We start from the raw sequence: 14,761 nt of genomic DNA, 5'->3' as shown, positions 1-14,761 counted from the left end.
AAGAGAGAATTTCCCTGACCGTTTAGACACAGGAGAGGATTTCCCTGAAGAATTTCCATCACGGTGGATGAAATCGCCGTGTAATTTACCTGGCGCCCCTGGAATTTTTGTGACGTATTTACCTGTTGTCGACACCTTCATTTTTAGTACATATTTAGCACTTTTTGCTCTTTTCCTTTCCTTCATCTCGGCTCGCCGTCGTCGTCGTCAAGTGCAGCCATTTCTCCCATTTCTCTCTCTGTTTTGGCGCTTGGCGCTGCGCTGGGGCTGCATTCAACGGGATCCACAAAACGTTTAGTTTCGCTTCGTTTCGCGTCTTCTCAAGTTTTATTCTAGCCACGACAAATATTTACGCAAGTGCTAAGGTCCGCGTGTCGCGTCGCGTCGCGAGTTTGTTTGTGTGAGTGTGTGTGCTTGGCCGTTTTTTTCGTAAGCCGGTGGACAAGGGGTCTAAAGTTCGAGTGGAGTCCGAATCGAGTTGGAGCTGCAATCGCAATTGCAATTGCAATTGAAAGCGACACATATTTTGCGGTTTTGCTAATTTGCTGGACAGGTATGTACGAATGCATGTGAGTTAGTGTAAGCTGCACACAGGTGCACGCATATGCAGTTACAGTTACTTTCAATCCACGGGATGCTGTGGACACTACAACACACACACACATACGCAATGGCTGCAGCAGCAGCCGCAGCAAGAAGAAAGTGAACAAGTGTGTGCAAAAGTTTAGTTTTTTCTTGCAATCAAAAACGGGTTGTGAGCAGAGCCGAGCTGAGCTGCCGCCACCTGCAGAAGCCGGGGCATAAATATGCGTGGGTGTGCGTGCGTATGCGTGTGAGTGTCAGTGTGCCCCAGCTATATAAATTGATTGTATGCCGAGCCGTGCCGTGCCCCCAAGTCGCGGTGGCACAAAGATAATGCCACTCTCCTCCCGTCTTTTAACACCAACGGCGCGTGACTGGTGGGGCTAGAGGGGGGCATTACCTTACCTACCTTACCACTTGGGGCAAGCCGCTCGCACAATTAGATTCGGTTTCTGCTCCCCCCTTGAACAAATATACTCGTAAAAGCCAAAAAAGAACTCGAATTGAAAGAAAGACAGAAAAAGGTCACGGCACTTGCTGCCACAAGCTTGGATGGGCGCACAGCCAAAAAAAAATAAAATAACAAAAAAATAAAAGCTGAGGCCGGCTCGTTACCAGCCTCTCTTAAGCCGCACCCCCGGCCTCAACACCTTCAAAAGCCGCACTCCGCCTTGGGTAAACAATGCAGCCGCCGCAGACGCTGCCCCCCGGGCACTGCACCCCACTGACCGGCCGCTCACTGACTTATGGTAAAACCTTGCCATGCACTCGAGTATTTGTTATTGAAAAATGAAGATTTCTCTGGTGACTGCCTGCCCCTCCACGCTGTGTGACACACTTGTGTGGCGGTATGTGTGCTTGCCACACACTCATCATCTATAAATCAGAACAGTGCAGCAGATCAGACAGATCATCTTTATCTACCCTGGGTACATACATACATATGTATGCATGGCCCCTTTTCCTATTGCACTTTTGACCTGCACGTACAGTGGGTACTGGCATTTAGCGTACAGTTGTTACAAGTGGGTTCCATTAGCGCTGAATATTTAAGGTGCTCAATCGAAAAAATGTTCTTGAAGTTTTGTAAACGCAGATAATATTTATTGTTTTAATATTTGGAATTATTAAACATTTATTTAGGTAGTTTCGAAAAGGTTTTACCTTTTAAATGATTAAAAAGCGAATTGCCCAACATTTTTGACAAATTTCTCTACAGCTTTTAACGCACAAATCTATCAATCTTTGATCATTCTTAATGACCAAATTATCTGAAGAAAGATGAAATATATTCATGACTTAAGACACCAAAAAACTAGCTAAAAACAGCAACATTTATACCCTAAATTTCTTCAAAAATACTCTTGTGTGCAACCCAATCTTTTCTTCTCTCTCCACTGACAATTTGCCATCCGAAGATCCTAGAATTAAATGGATCAAGTGGCACCAGGAGCTTCACACAAAAAAAGGCAACCCAAGACCACAGTGAAACTGTGAGGCAAGCACGGGATTTATGACTGCACTTTTAAGCCCAGAGGCAGGGAGACCCACGCTGCACGCTGCACTATCGCAAAAGTTTTCTGTTTCAGCTGCTTTGCATATTTTCTCACAGTTCCCGCGGTGCAGCAATTACAACAAAAAATGTGACAATTTTTGAACCAATACAAATACCTGCATGCTGAAGAAATACTCGTACATAATTTTTGCCACTGTTGTTGTGGCTGTTGCTGCTGTTTTTTTTCTTGGCAAAATTTGTATCGAGTTACTTTGGTTGCATTGCTGCTGCTTGGCTGCTCTCATTTGCATGCTGAGACGTTGCTCTCGTTGCTGTGGCTTGCTGTTATACCCTTACCTGACAGCAGGGTACAGCGACTATGCGGGAGCAGTTCATTTCCGCCATTTCCTAAGTCATTTTATGTCTCTATGTCTGCTTTGTGGCTCAACATCTTTAACCCTATAATATTTCTGACACATATTTGCCAAGTGTATCTTAAGCTTCGGTTCTCCCTGAGACTGCGGCGGGCGGCGCTATCTCTTCCCTGACTTGTTTCTCCACTGATTATTTCTTGTGTCGTTGCCGCTCGGCGTTGCAGCAACTAAATTGGCCTTAATTGGTTGCCTTTTTGTTGCCAATTTTGTTGTTGTTGCTGTTGCTGTTGCTGTTGCCCTGCTCTGACCATATTTCTGTTGTCTTTGTCTCTTATCGGTCGTTGCCGGCCGGGCCGGGCCGGGCCGCGCCGGCTGTAAGCACTTTGGCCACTTGTGGCATGCCGCTTGTGGCTGCCGGAGTGGAGAGCATTTGCAGTTGTCTGCCTCCAGCCTCCATGCCCTTTCCGTTTGAGCGTTATTTTGCTATGCAATTTCATTTGACTAAAGGTTGAGATTTGAGTGAAGAAAAAGTGGGAGAGGATTTTTCCTTTGTAGAGGGAAAATATGCAATTATTTGGAGCTGTTTTTTGATGGTGGAATTTTGAAAGCGTAGAAGGAGCAATTTATGGGGTTTTTGTAGATTTTATAGCTGCCAAAATGCAGATTGTAGAGAAAAGAGACAGATAAAAAAGGATTCTCCGAAGGATTAGATAAATGGCAGAAGATTTTCTATGCCTAAAAATGGCAGAGGAATTTCTAAGCATAGAAAGATGAAGATGTATTCCATGGGTAGACAGAAAGAAAGTTGTTTTAACGGAAATATTTACACAGAAAAAATACCCCCACGATTCCTTCTACCTTAGCCACCCACAGATTTCATTCAGCTTCTGCCTCTCCGCGTATAAATTTTCTTTGCGCAAATTAGCAACTTCTTCTGCCGCTCGTTAGAGCATTCACTATTCGGCGTGTGACATAAATCAAAGTATTTGATTTCCCAATTTTTTGTGTACTTTGTCAGTCTGCCGTGTGCTCGCCTTTTTGTGTGCATTTTTAATGCGCTTGCCGGTGCTTATTTGATTTAATTAGCCAAGCAACCAGGCAGACAGCCAGGCAGCCAGCCAGCTAGCCAGACATCGAGCCAGCCAGTGAGCCACGGTTTCATTATTGTTCGCAAATTGTGGGAAAAAATGCATTTGGCTTTGCATTTTCCAAGTCAACCAAAGGTTGTGGGGGAGCTGCTGCCGCTGCTGCTGCTGTTGCCACTGATATTATGCAATCGAAGCTCCAGAGCCAATAAATCAAAATGCCATTCTCAAGACTGCGCGTTGCAAGTGCGGCATGCCACACAGCAGCAGCGGTGACCGCGGGCAGCAACAATGTGCGGTGGTGGCAGGGGGGGCGGTGTAGCCCCCACAGTATTCAGAGCATGTCAATGTGGGCTCGCGGGTAATGTTAGCCTATGTCCCCCGCCGTTCCCCCTATCCCCCACACACACACACAGAGGGAACTTCCTCCATCTGAGTACAACATTTACCGTTTTGGCCAGCTGCTGCTCTCAGATTCTTATGGCACTTGTGCCACACATGTGTGTGCCTGCCTGTGTGCCTGCCACCCATTGCACAATCGCCGCAAATGTGGCACCGTTCGTTCCTGTCCTGCTGCTGTCAATAAGCCCACAAAGCCTCGTTTATTGAGTCGTCGTCGCAGTTGGTTAACCTGTCGCCTCGGCCCACGCCAAGAGTGGCCAAGAGTGGCCCGGAGTACAGCTTAAAGGCAGGGCAAGTGGCGGCCATTCATTCTGCCAGTGGCTGAAGGGATCGCATAACCGACACTCAGCTGCTAAAGTTTCAGCTTTGAGTTCTCTGGAAAACTCAAGAGGGCATAAAGTACAGTCTCAGAGTGATGAATTAGCATGTGAAAAGGTTTTTCAAGGGTATTCCCTAGTCGTTAGACTTCCTGTGTTCTTTTTCTGCTGATTAAATTTCAATTTTGAATGGAAATTGTTCTTTGAATCAAAGCTGGCACGGGTGGACGGGGTGCGGTGTGAGGTCAGCTGCAGGTGGGCTTGTACAGCCCATGGGTTGACCCAATTTGCTGCCGCATGCCACATGCCACATGCCTCCTACATGAACTGCTCGACTGACCCACAAAGGAGCCTTCGGGCGGCAGACACTGGCACTGGCACTGGCACTGGACTTAAATATAGCTATCAGTTTTTAAGTGGCAGCCAGCCGCCTGTGCAAAATTTATTGAATCTCATTTGAGGCAGCGAGCAGGCAGGCCGCAGAGGCAGGCAGCAGCTTTCTATACTTTCTCGAGATTTGTTTATTGGCGGAAGAAGTGGAAAAGTGTACCAGTCTGAGGCTGAGGCTGAGGCGAGGCGCCGCCACCTCTAGGCTCAGTTTTTGTTGTTGTTTAGTTGCTGCGCAAATTAATTTATCTTAGAGACATTTCAAAGGCATCTCACGGATGCTGCTGCCGAGGTTTGCTGCGGTTTTTGCGGTCATTCAAATATTTACATTTCATTCGGTATCGATATGAATGTGCCCCTTGTGCCCCGTGTCCCGTGCCTCTGCTGCTGATGGTGCCACATCATTGCCATTCGCATCATTGACTTCTTTGTTTTTCCCATTTTTTCTTTCCTTTTATTCATTGGCCACAAAGTGCGTTTTAATTAACCCACGAGGCGACCTGGCCAATTACTTTTGCCTGCTTCTGCTTAGGATTTGTTGGGTTTGTTGGGGGGATTCGCAATGACTTTCACTTTTAACCAGGAGGGTCTCGGGAGAGGGGGCTTAATGAGGATGCCACATTGCTGCACATTTCGTGCCGCTTCATTGTGATTATCTTGTTGAAAAAGATTCAAACTGTGGCAGGCAGGCAGCAGGCAGCAGCAGACGCTTTCATGTAATTTATTTGTTTATTGTCTTGGCCCAGGCGGCATGCAGGGCATGGCCTTACACACACACAAACACACCCACACACACAGGGACACTTAACCACACGAATCCCGAGCCACCCACATCACCCCAGGAGGCACTCAACCCAAAAACTTCAACACGAGCGCCGCCCTGCCGCCCTGCCGCCCTGGGGATGGGCAACTGGACAGATGTTTCGGCGTGATTCCGTGGGTGAAACAGAAACGGAGTTGCTAAATTTAGTAGGTTTATGATTAGTCTCTATTATCATTATTATTGGGAACTTTTTTGAGGATTTTGTAAAGGGTTTCCAGCAGCTTTTGTTCGTTAAAAATATTGTGTGGAAAGTCAAGAGATTTAAATAAGATTATTGATTGTCTCTTCTTGGATATATTTTGCCGTATGAGAGATTTTGGAATAATATTGGGTTGTTCTTGAAGTTTTTTCGACTGAAATAAATCGGAAAAAATTACTTTTAATATTTTTATTATTTTACACACATTTATATTAATCTTTAACGATGTTTGCCCTTCAGCGGCAGTCTGAAAAACATGAAAAAATTCTTTTAAATATTATTCTGATGTTATACAGATTTATATATATTTTTTTAATAATATTTACCAGTTGCCAAATTGTGTCAAAATATAGTCCCTTTGCCTCTACAGAAATTGCCATTAAAATTTCTAAAACTAAATTTATGGAATATAAAAATAAAACCATAATTTTACGATATTTAAACATATTAATGTAAATTCTCAATCGTAGTTGCTCCTTTCATAGTTCGATATCTAATCTTTCGAGCTTCTTTGTCCATCCATCATTTTGTTTTCTGTTTTTCGATGCCATCTCGTGTTCGTTGGCATCCATTGATCTTGCCACTTTGTCACGTGTCCATCTCTAGAGCGGCAGTAAGTTCAGCTTCTGTTGCTGCCGCTTCGGCTACAGCTTCAACTGCTGCTGCTGCTGCTGCCGCTGTTACACTTGCACTTGCACCAGTTGCTACCTGTTGTGGCTGTTACTGTTGTTGTTGTTGTTTGTTGCTTGTTTATCTATCGTGGAAACGTTCATTGTCGGTCCATCCATCCCAGCCAGCCAGCCATTCGTCTGCATGTCGCTCCGTTAGCTCGTTAGAGCTGAAGATGAACAAGTTTTTTTTCTCCTCCTAGACTCATTTTCTTTTATGCAGCCAGGAAGCCAGCGATTTCTCATCTTTGTTGTTGTTGCTGTTGCTGCAGTTGCAGTTGCAGTTGCAGTTAGTGCTTTCCCTTAGTACAACACCCCCAACACGGCTTAATTAGCTTAAGAGCAGAAGCAGCAAAGAGAGGGGAGAGCGGAGAGGTCTCTGGAATTTGCAAGATCTTCCAAGCGTTTCGCTTTTTTCGCTTTCGTTCTCACAGCAGAAATTTCCCTCCATCAATGGGTTTTGCCAATGTGAATGAGATTTTTCCTAGACTAATTTTGCAGCTGATTTGAAAGAAAGAAAGTTCCTAGCGGCTTTTATTCCCAGAGCGATAGAGAGGCAGATGGCGGCTGGAAAGAGTGCATGAAAGAGAAAGAGCTAACATGCATTTCCTGGAAATAACGTTTCCTCTGCCACACACACACACACACACACACACGGACACAAAGTTGCAGCCGCAGCCGCAGACACAGACACAAAGTTGCCAGCAGAAGTTCGTTCAGTTTTTGCCACGCTTCGTTAGCTTGCAACTTGTTTTTGGGTTGGAATCTTTGCGGAAAAGTCACGGGAATTGCACCTGAAGTTCTAGTCCTAAGTCGCAAGTTTGCCGTGTGACTCATGGCTGGACACTCTGGGATGGGAGGGAGGCGCCTTTTGTGCTGTAAGTAGCGGCAGGAATGTTCAGAAAATTCAGACTGGGTTGCTTTCGAGCGCTAAAGAAGTGCAGAGATTGGTAGATATTATTTTGATGGAATAAGAAATAAGAATTTAGGATTGTATCGTAAAAGATTCATGGTTAAAGCCGCATAATCCTGAGCCTCTTTTTGCTATGCCTCATGACAGATCAGCTACAGATGGAGTTGGAATCTTAGTAAAAATTACCATGGAAACTGCATAAATAAATAAGTATTGATCAAAGCTAAAAATGCCTAAAAATCCATATAAATCTATGCCCAAAATATCTTTGAAAATCGCTGCAGTATCTACTTCTTATTAGTTTAAATTTTACTTCTGATTGCATTCATCTCTGCTCTGTTTGCGACATTCTCCAGCTCTAGCTGCTGGCTGAGTCATGCGAATTGACCAAGAGAACTCGTCGCGAGTTAGCAACATCATCTCCATCATCATCTTCATCTCCAACTCTCTGCCTGCAAGTTCAGCCTAGAGCAAACTCAAGTTTTGTTTTGTGGCCAACTCGATTGCAGTTTGTTGTTGTCTTCTTTTCGTTTGTTATTTCGGTGCCGCTGTCGCTGTCGCTGCCGCTGCTCTTCTCCTCTCACATGATTAAGTCGGATTGCTTTCAGACATTGCAACTGCAGTGTGTTCCGAGTTTCTGCATTTATTGTTTGTCTATTTATAGCTGGACTTTGACCAGCTCCAAAAGGTTAGCAGTGCGGGGGGAAAGAACGTTCGAGTCAGCAATGACGCAGCATCTTCCTCCACATGCACTTCGAGGGGGAAGTTCAAGTCTTTGGACAGGCAAAAAATCTCAAGAGATCTCGTTGCTGTTGCGAAATGCAAATATCAACAAATGAGCCAAGTCTTTTCATTTTACTTCAAAGTGGGTAAACAAAGCCTGGAGTGCTTGCAGCATAGATCGTAGAAGAGTTGTTACCTTGGAGGCCATAGACACACCCGCACCCCGCACCCGCACCGCCCCCCGTCGTGGGGCCAACCAAGTTCTTCGCTCTGATGAACGGTTGACCCAGTCGAGTGGTTTTCGGCAGAGATTCTCTGCCTCAATTGATGCTAATTGCTAATTGCATAATAATTCAATTTGGCTTCAGACCGTAGCAGACGGCCGCTTCCGCATCGCATCTCGCCCGTGGTGGGGGTGGAGTGGCTCGGCCTCAGCCTCAGCCTCAGCCTCTGCCAAATGCAAATCTCTCTCAACGTTTGCTGCAGCTCTTTAATTAAAGCCAAAAGGATCAGCAACAAAAAAACACTTAACGGGCAACTGGGGAAAAGGCGTTTGGATTATGAGCAGCCGTCCGTGTGTATTACTCATACGCCCCGTATTACGGACACGCCTCGGACACGAATCAATGGCCAAAGTTACGCCTCCTGTTTTGTAAACGGGCATTTGCCCTGCGTCATGGCACATGACTGGTGCATTTTCGTTGCTTGTGAGATGAACCTTTAGTTAGAAAAATATTTTTTTTTTAGAAATTATTTTTTGAGAGTGGAAAAGGCACACAAAGAGTTTGATTTGTGTTTTACTTAAATTTTCGGCAATCAAATTAATATTTGTCTTAAATATAATTAAATATTTTAAATTCTTAATGCTTTTTTTTTTTTTTTTTTTAATGCATTATTTTCGTATTTAGCTTAAATATATTTTCTACAATTTTAATGCATGTTCAAAGTGTTTTTTTGCCGTAGAATCAAAGTAAACTCTTTTTAATTTCACTAAAAAAGTAAATTATGGGAATAAAATATTTAATTTAAATATTTTTACCATGCCAAAGCCTTATCCCTGCGCTCCATTTTGACCACTTTGAAGCATATATCTTTAAGCTTCAGCTGTCCACTTATGAGGCCTCTCTAAACTGAACACTCCAGCGAAACTATCATGGAAATTACCCATAAAAAACTCCTTGAAATAATAATATTTTCCCCCCACTAACTCTCAGAGTATTGCCTTTTCGTTTTTGTGCGTTTTCTTGGCTCTTCCGTTTTCCTTTTTCACTGCCTTCTTAATTTTCACTTTGTCCGGCACAACAACAGCAAAAATTATTATAGAGAAAGGGAGAATTGAGGGTCGTTGAAGGGGCTGGGGCCCGAGCACTTTTTTATTCAAGTTCAGGGCTAAAAGCGAACGAACGACCAACAGCAAGGCAGCGCGACGCCTGAGAGCTGCAATTTTTGAATTAGCCAAATTACTATTATTTGCCGCAACACAGGCACACATGCATGCATGCACAGATACAACCATAGATACATAGATACATAGATATAAAGATATAGATAGGAGTGTGCTGCCATGGCATGGGGTGGCGGCCACAGCCTTGTGTCTGTCTGTCTGTCTGGTGTCTCGCCTTGGCCCTGGTCTCGGGTCCCTACTGAAACTATTTTGGCTCTGAATTCTGAATGATTTAATGTCCTTTTTTGGCAGGAACCACACCCTGCACATCCTGCTCTCCTCTGCAGTGCAAAAATGTTTGTTGTCTAGACTGCGGCAAATGAACTTTATTTGGCTTTAGCTTTTTTGGGTTTTTTTGTGTTTATTTTTTCTATTTCTCATTTATTTTTTGGACGAAAAGTGAGTTTAGTTTTGTGTGTGTTTTCGGGCAGGGTAGCTGCAGGTTCCCGTGAAACGTCAGTTAGTCAGGGGCTTAAGGACCTCGTTCCGCCTCCATTCCAATTCAATTTATTCGCAATGCCGCGACATTTTGCACTTTGCTTTGGCTTCAGGTTTGCGTGACTCTCTCGCAAAAGTCTGGAGGCACCAACACCGCAACAAAAAATTAGCCAAATGATAAAGTTTTCTATTATTTTTTTGTGTTTAATTCAAAGCGGATTTTGGCATTACCTTGGCGGCGGCGGCGGCGGGGCCTTTGTTTTTCGCTTGCCACAAAGTGTGGCAGGGGGCTGCCGTTGGTTCAATGGAGTTCAGTTTTTCTCCTTGTTGTTGTTGTTGTGATATTTGCGTGTGCCTTGTGCCACACAGCAAAAATGAAAGAAACTTTGAGCGTTTTTAATGCTGCACAAACGATGCGCATTGCCGATAAGGTGGCTGCTTCCCTCTCTCTAGAGGAAAGGGTTGCCATTGCCATTGCATAACACCATCAATCTTTTGACCAGACGAGCGCCAGTGCCAGTGCCAGTGCCAGGGATCGGAAGGTGGATAGGCTCTGCCGCAGGCCATATATCATTCACAGTGTCTGGGTCTCTGTCCCTCTCTCGCTTAACAACATGCAATAGCAATTAAAGTCCATGAATTGACAACAAAACAAGCGGCCGACCGACCGCATATCTGCAGAAATCCATTGTGATACCCTCCACCCAGCAGATCCCATTCCCTGCCCCAACAATTGGCTGTTTTTCAGGGTGAGGCTGCGGCTGGTCAAAATGTTGGCCAAATCTTTTGCGTATCATTTGCTGCCATGATTTGTCATTATTTATAAATAGTTTCACTCAGTTTTTGGCAAATGAGAAAGTCAGGGCACAAAGCCCAGCTAAAGCCTTGTACATGACCAAGAAATGCCCGGGATTGTCCAGGAGATTAAAACAATACATTTATTGTTAGATTTGCTACTTTTAAGTGTGGGAATTGTGTATATGGAAAGTTTATTTTGGCAACAGTTCTCTTCGACTTCGGCAGCTTTAATGCCTTTTCCTCATGAGCTCATGTACTACTCTTTTACAGAGAGTTTTCATCGATTGCCCAGGAGTAAAACACATGTTGGATTTTTATTTTTATTTAAAAACATTTTAAGTTGCGTTTCAGATGTTCTTTGCTGAATCATTTCCATAGTTTTACACTAATTTAAAGTGGTAAATCCAAAGAAAACCAAAATATTCCTTGCAATTTCTAGCCCTAAACTTACTTTTATTTATCCATTTTTAAGCTCATAAATCCCTAATTTTTTGCTCGTTCAAACATGCTTAAAATCTTGCTTATTACAGCTCCTCTTTGCTGACTCATCTGCAGCTCTTGTCGTAAATATTCTTAAATGATTCATTGCCATAAATTAAAATGTAATTTCCAAAAAAATACCTTTTTCAAAATTAATTACAAGCATTCCGTTTGAGATGATTTACAGCAGAATATCTCTGTGTATTTCATTCACGAAAACTGCTAACACAGCAAAAGCCACGCCAGGTTGCACTCTCAGATTGTTTTGGCCAAGGCAGCCACCCAATTTATGAGCTCGACATGAAGTCACAGCAGTTTTTGTGGCAGTTGCAGTTGCACTTGGAGCTGGAGCTGGAGCTGTTGCTGTTGCTGAACCTCTTGGTGGAAGTTGCCGAATCGAGAATCATTTGCTGTTTGTGCATTTTGCCTGCTTACAGCATCGTCATCATCTTCTCGGGCAATTACGTGGCTCAATTTTGCACCAAACTTCGTTTGTTACTGTTTCCGTTTCGTAATTAATTTTTGATAGAGCTGGGGCAGGGGCAGGGTGGCAAACATAGCTGGCAGCGCCTCCAAAGCGGAAGGGTCAACAGACACAGAGAGAGAGACACTCAGATAGTAAAGCTGCAACTTAAATCAGGTCAAGCAGCAGCTGAGCACACACACGACTCAAACACGACCTTAATCGCAATTTGTGCGCAATTTATAATTTATATTTTATTTTACTTGATTTTGTTTTGTTTTGCTTGTGTTCACCTTCAGTTTGAAAACAAATAAAAAGAGTAGAGAAACGCATGCACCTGTTGACATTTAGTTAATGAAAGTTTTGCACATAAATTGTGATCCGTGAACATCTAGCCATGTGCAGAGCGGTCTTAAGTGTTGTGGGAGCTATAGAAAATAGAAACATGTTCGAAATTTTATAATCCTGTTAAATTGTAAATGTTTTGAATGTGTTCGGAATGCAGGACTGTTCGTTAAACTGTGCCCTGGAGTAACATATTTTAGCTTTATTTAATTTATTGATTTTTGATTTAAAAATTTAAGAACTTTTAGCAGTTTTACCCAAAGATATTTCGTCATTAAACCTGAAATATAATTCCCAAACTGTTTTTAAATTTTTGTTAGGTTTAAAAATCTTTCCATGAGTACCAAAAATTAGCATCTTTTATAGAATAGTAAAAATAATTTCAATCTCTTGCATTATTTCCAAATAATAGCAATCAAAAAGTTAAATATTTTATCCTCTAACACTTATTCTTTGCTCACTTTCGCTCGAAAGCTCTACCAAAGCAAATGAAATCCAACAAGAAAGCAATAAAAGTCTTAAAACAAAACCAGAAATAACGCTTTGGGGCAGATGCATCCTATGGCTGCTCGATGGATCCCCGCACCAACGCCGCCGCCGCATCACTCTCGCTGGACCACGCCCACGCAACTGATTTCATCAAAATGCGCATAAATTTGTGCCACGGCAAATGCTGTGGGGCCACTGCAGCAGCCATGCGGCGCTGTGGCGGTGTGGCGCTGAGGCGGTGTGGTCTGCAGAGCAAGTGAGACGTTTGTGTGGCGCCCACTGTCGCCCATTCGTGTGGGTGGTCGAAACGGCAGATGGGAGAAAAGACAATTTGCATCTATCTTCTCTCTTTTTTATGGATACCCTAACAGATGGGGTATATTGAGTGAGTAAGAATTGGTGGCACGTCTTAAAACTTGCATCTTTTAGGGTATTCCAAGCTTCGTTCAGCTACAAAGAAAGTCTTTCAAGTGCCAGTGCCAGTGTCTGTTTCGGCATCGATTTCTAAAACAAGAAAAATTTGCATTTAATTGGGCGAGCTGTCGTGTCTTTTGGGCAATGGTCGAGGCGTTGCCATGGGGCGGTCTAGAAAGGTGCGACAAATTGTATTTATTCTACTTTGAAGTGCTGCCCCCCAACCCCTGCTGGCGATTGCTGCCAGATTTTGAGGCCTGGGAAAGATGTGCCACAATGTGATCCCCCCATCAATCAGCAAAAAAAGAGAGACCCACAGATCTCTTTGCATTTGTTTGTTTGTTGTTTGGTATGTTATTTTATCTGCGACACGATGACGTTTTCAAAAATTGAATTAAACAACAACAACAACAACAACGAAAAAAGCGATGAGTGAAAGTACATTTTCGTATGCAGTTGTGTTGTCATTTCTTTTGCTTCATTGTAATGTGTGTAATGTTTGGCAGCAACAACAACAGCAACAACAACGACTAGCAGCAGTAACAACAACGACTATAGTTCCAGCTTCTCATGGCCCCGGCTGTCGTATCTTCGTCTTTCTGATTGTCCGGCGATAGCCAATTGAGATTTTCATTTGTCAGTCAAAAAAGCAAAAGAGCAGAAAAACGAGTATCGAGACATTGGATACCCTGGGATTTTAGAACTGCATACACAGCCCGTTTATGCACAGAGCCTGCAAAGAGGATTAGCAGACAGCGGAGCAGCAGCAGGCGTCGAAACAGCAGCGACTGATCCACGTTTCATTCCCTTTATTCCCTGTCCTTGCATGCAAACACAAACAACTGTGCAGCTCATATTCTCGCACTCTCACACGCTCGCTCTCGCAAGGGTATCAAAAGGAAAAGGAAAGAAGCATCAGGCCAAAAGAGAGACAAACAACGACAAAAGACGAAGACTGTGACGACGGCGCGTCTGTCAATGACATAGAAAGAGAGTTTAAGAGCTTTAAGCATGAGACATGATATGTACTTGTTGTTGTTGTTGTTGCTGTTGTTATTGCTGTGGCCGCAGTCTGATTAGACTTTTGTTGTTGCTGCTGCTGCTGCTGCCGTTGCGTTTCACTTTCGCTCTCTCGCGTGGTTTTCGGTTTCGATTTCGTCTCCAGCTGATTTCCCCTTCGATTCCCAGAAGCGATCCAAATCGCAGGGCACGTGCTCCCCGGCTATTTGTTGGGTGTTCTCCGCTCTTGTAAGGTAAATTATCAAAATACGGAAATGCATTGCTTACTCATTTCTGGAGAATCGGAAAGATAAATATCTCTTTAAGATAAGAATATTACGGAAGAAAATTCAGGATCTCTGAAGAAGAATCTTAATATTGGAAACTGTAAGAGAATCACAAGAAATTCTGTGCTGCTCTTTGGGGCTTCGCTTTGTTCTCAGCGGCTGTAGAGTTCTCTCTCCCGCTCTCCCTTTTTGTCTCCTCTTGTAGACTTTTTCTCTCCCGCTCTCTGTTCGTTCTCTGCGTTGGTCAAGCTCCGTTGAATCTTTGGCTTTTTCGAGACTTTGACCTCAGTAAATTCGTTTTTAATGATTCCAAGCCAAGACTTGTCCTTCAAAAATTAATTACGCCCTTTACTTTGCATTGCAATACATTGCTTTACTTGACTTTACCTTTGCCCCATGCCTACTCTGCCCATGCCCACCACCTGTGCAGTCGAAAAGCTTACCTTTTTGGTGGCTTGAACTTTACACTCCGTGCATAAATCTTGCCAGAGCTGAACCGAACTGAACTGAAGCCTAAAATGTAGAGCCAGCCGGCTAATTACGTTGGCAATCTTTTAATTGTGGCTTCAAACAATTTTGTTGGAGACAAGAGCGAGCGACCCCAAAGCAACGAAATTATGCCCAGAGTTTTCCTCT

General features: G+C 43.6%; 1 protein-coding gene across 1 annotated transcript in view; it reads left to right on the top strand.

Moving 5' to 3' along the window:
* The first annotated feature begins 222 nt into the window (after positions 1-222).
* LOC117893605 (probable secreted beta-glucosidase adg3) overlaps positions 223-14,761 on the top strand; it is a 57,866-nt gene continuing 43,327 nt past the window's right edge. Inside the window, 1 exon segment of the mRNA XM_034800281.1 lies at positions 223-553. The gene's annotated coding sequence lies outside the window, so the exon portion shown is untranslated.

This window comes from Drosophila subobscura, chromosome J (assembly GCF_008121235.1).
Source record: "Drosophila subobscura isolate 14011-0131.10 chromosome J, UCBerk_Dsub_1.0, whole genome shotgun sequence".
Classification (NCBI taxonomy): domain Eukaryota; kingdom Metazoa; phylum Arthropoda; class Insecta; order Diptera; family Drosophilidae; genus Drosophila; species Drosophila subobscura.
This window is presented reverse-complemented; position numbering and strand designations above follow the sequence as displayed.